Source organism: Tenrec ecaudatus, chromosome 10 (assembly GCF_050624435.1).
Source record: "Tenrec ecaudatus isolate mTenEca1 chromosome 10, mTenEca1.hap1, whole genome shotgun sequence".
Classification (NCBI taxonomy): domain Eukaryota; kingdom Metazoa; phylum Chordata; class Mammalia; order Afrosoricida; family Tenrecidae; genus Tenrec; species Tenrec ecaudatus.
In genome coordinates this window covers 150,133,423-150,137,072 of record NC_134539.1, presented here as the reverse complement: position 1 = coordinate 150,137,072, position 3,650 = coordinate 150,133,423, and positions in this window count along the sequence as shown.

Here is a 3,650-nt window from a genome sequence, read left to right as displayed (position 1 = left end):
TAGAGGGGCAGCGAACAACAACAACAACAAAAGGCCCACAGTGAGATGGCTTAGTCCTGTGGCTAAACGATGGGTTCAGGCACAGGAATGTTGGGAAGATGGCCCAGGCCCGGGCAATGTTTCCTTCTGTTGGGAGTAGGGTCACTATGAGTCGGGGTTGACTAGAGGGTCCTTAATGAAAACAACAACATTTGCTTTCTCAGACCTTTTCTGGATCCCAGGCGGCATCCCTTGGGAAGCAGACTGGAAGATGGAGATGGGTGTGGAGGGTGATGCTGAGGGAGAACTTTTGCAATCACCCTCTCAAGAGAGAGAGGGAAGATAGGAGGATGGCACAGAGGGAAGCGCCAGCCTGCGAGGCCAAACCAACACCACTGGAAGCTCTGGAGCTGGACCCACCCACTGAATTTTCCAGAGTTGGGTGAAAGGGCTGTCCATAATTGAATGTGAACTTCCCCGGAAGAAGGCACACTCCAGGGAGAGGCAGCTTACTTCAGGGGAGGCAACTCTCAAAGTCAGCTGAAGTCCATTCAGCGCCAGCAGCAGCCAGGGAAGTCAGTCTTGCTTTCCAGAAGAGAGGTCTGACAGCACACAAAGGCTCCACTACTGATGGGGAAAGTTCTAGATTGAGTTGTGTTCTGGCAGCATGACAGATGGAACTCCTCACACCAGGCACCTGTGCCTGTCCCTCGCTTTGGAAATAGGCTTTGAAGATGTCATCAGTTAACACGAGGTCATACTGGAGAAGGGTGGGTCCTAAGCCAATGCGAATATATTCACTGCCATCGAGTCAAGTCAGACTCAGAGCAAGTCTGCAGGAGAGAGTAGAACTACCCCCTGGGTTTCTAAGACGCCAACACTTTACAGGAGCAGCAAGCGTCACCATTCACCCGCAGCGCGACTGGTGGTTTTGAACTGCTGACCTTGTGCATAGCAGCCAATGTGTCGTCTACTACACTTACCAGGGCTCCTCACCAATAGGAATTGGGTCTCCTATAAAAGGGGAGAGATAGAGAGCATGCATGCACACACACACACACAGTTAAAAATAGAATGAGAGTAGCTATAGGACTATCATGTTGCAGCCATAAGCCAAGGAAGTCTGGGGCTACCAGAGCTGAAGAGACAAGAAAGGCCCTTATCCCAGAGCCCTTGGAGAGAGCAAGTTCTTGCTGACACCTGTATTGTAGACTTCCCACTTCCAGAAGGGAGAGACCATGCATTTCTATCTTTACAAGGCTTCTCATTGGTGGGACGTTGTGCCTTGGGCAGCCCCAAGACACAAACCCAGGATGTTTGCGGCATATTTTACCTTTTGTAATGAAAGTAGAAGGATAGAGCCTTGATGAGCTTATCATCGGAACTGCGACAAGCTGAATCCGGCCGGGCACATTGCCTTTGAGTGGCAAAGAGGCACTTTGAGCCACACAGCCGGCTGACAGAGTGAGCACAGGACAGGGAATACAAAGGGAGGAGACTGGGGAAGAGGATGTGGGGATGCAAGCTAGGTGTACATCGGGGGTGGGGGGTGGGGGTGGGGAGCAGCTCAACTTAGAACCACTAAAAGAAATCTTTATATATATTTTTTACAACAAGCCCCAGGAAACTCATTGAGACCTCATAAAATCAAGAGAACCAAGGACACAACACCCTATGCGAAGTGTCTCTTTCACGGTTTTACAGACTGGGGAGAGGTTTTACGAGCTCGTTGGCTTTCCCTTTGGACAACTCTGGAGAAGTTCCTGCTCTCCAGCCAGCTATTTTAACTCGCAGCCAGTGAGAGAGAAGATGAAAATAGAGGGTAATATCCACGGGGGCTTTCTGTCAACTGCTCTCCAGATGCTGGCCGCAGCAGGTGTAGGCGCAAGGCTGACCCATAGGGATGAGGTGGATTTGCTAATTAGGGGTCTCTGCAGCTCCGTTCCCTTGCAGTTCTAGGAAGGTGCAGTGCAGTGGCTAAGGGACTTGGGTCCTTAGGCACTCCCTCAACTCATTCAGTGAGGCCCTGCCCTAAGAGCGTTCTTTAGGGTCACATCTACCCACTACTGATGATGTTTAACTGGGAAAGGAAGCTGGACGCTCAGAGAAGCTCAAATCTTCTCATTTCAGTCGTGATTTTGCTATCAAGATCAGCTCATTCTTATTGGAAAGAACAGAATGGAAGAACAACAGATCTCCTTGCCTTAGACACACAGGAGCAGAGAGCGATCGATGGCTTTTTCTTGGATAGTTCTCTGGTTTGCTGTAAATCGATTATTCCAGGGAACATAAACTTCAGTTTCTAAAATGCGGCAGGCATGTTGATCATCAAAGTGATTCTTTGGTTACTTAAGAGCTTCCCAAGCCAAAGTCTCACCAATAATCTTCGATTATGGCTTCTGTATCAGAGAACGTTAGCATGGTGCATTGAAGGAGTCCTCTTGGCACTGTGGCTGCTGACTCCTAGGTCAGTGGTTTGAACACACCTACTCCTGTGGCAATCTATGTTCTATAAAGGGTCTAGTCCATCAAATGGGGTCACTGTCATGCAATGAATTGTCCTCTCACCTCAAAATAGGCGAATACTGTTTTAGGGTCCAGAAGAGACTGCAATCGCAAATGTAATTTAAGGAGAAAATTTATCAAGTCTTAAGAGAGGCAAAGGCAATACCAAGACATAGACAGACATGTCATCCGGATGCAGAAAGTCAAAATGGCGTCCGCGGATCTACAGTCAGAGGGCTAATTAAACAGGCATCGAGCAAAGGACCTGTTACAAATTCATGACTGGTAGAGGAGCAATACATCAGCTATTGACCACAGAAGCAGGTACTGGATCACGACAGGGCTATGTACATTATGTTAGATAGAAGGGCTTACGGGATTGGCCCAGGGTCTTCAGACCAAGGCAATCAAGGTAAGACTGATAGGGCATGACTCATGACTATGTGGTCATGTACTGACCCCAGAATGGTGAGCTCCATCAAGGACACACCCAGGCACGCTCCTAAGACAGACTGTCCTTCCCTGGGCTGGCTGGAGTGGAGTGGAGTTAATCTGTTTTCTAAGGCACTTTTACTCCCATCAAGAGTTGCAGACTCAGAAACTCATGGGGCAGTTCTAACCCTGTCCTTTAGGGTGGCTATGGTCAGAGTTGAGGCGAGCTTTGCTCCCTTTGGGGTGAGCTATGATTCTCAGTGGTGTGGCACTTACGTAATGAAGTGATTTGGCGGTTATATAACGATACCACCTTTGATGTGATCAGCCTATCAGAAGGTAATGTGAAGGTGGTTAGCATGAGGTGTAACACACTTATGTAGACCACTGTCCTGATCGGTTGTAAAGGGACTTTCCCTGGCGTGTGACCTGAATCACCTTGTATCTTACAAGAGCTAAAGGGAGACAGAAGTGCAGAGAGAAAGAGGGACCTCAGTATCACCTAGAAAGAAGAGCCAGGGGGAAAGCCTGTCCTTTGGAACTGGAGTCCTGTGCTGAGAACCTGCTAGACCCAGGGAAGTCTGATGCCGAGACAAGGACCCCTGGCCCACAGATGTCAAAATGTCAAAAGGAGATAAGGCCCATCCTTCAGAACCAACCGAGAGAGAGAGAAGCCTTTCCCCTGGAGGTGGTACTCTGAACGTGGATTTCCAAACTCCTAAATGGTGAGGGAA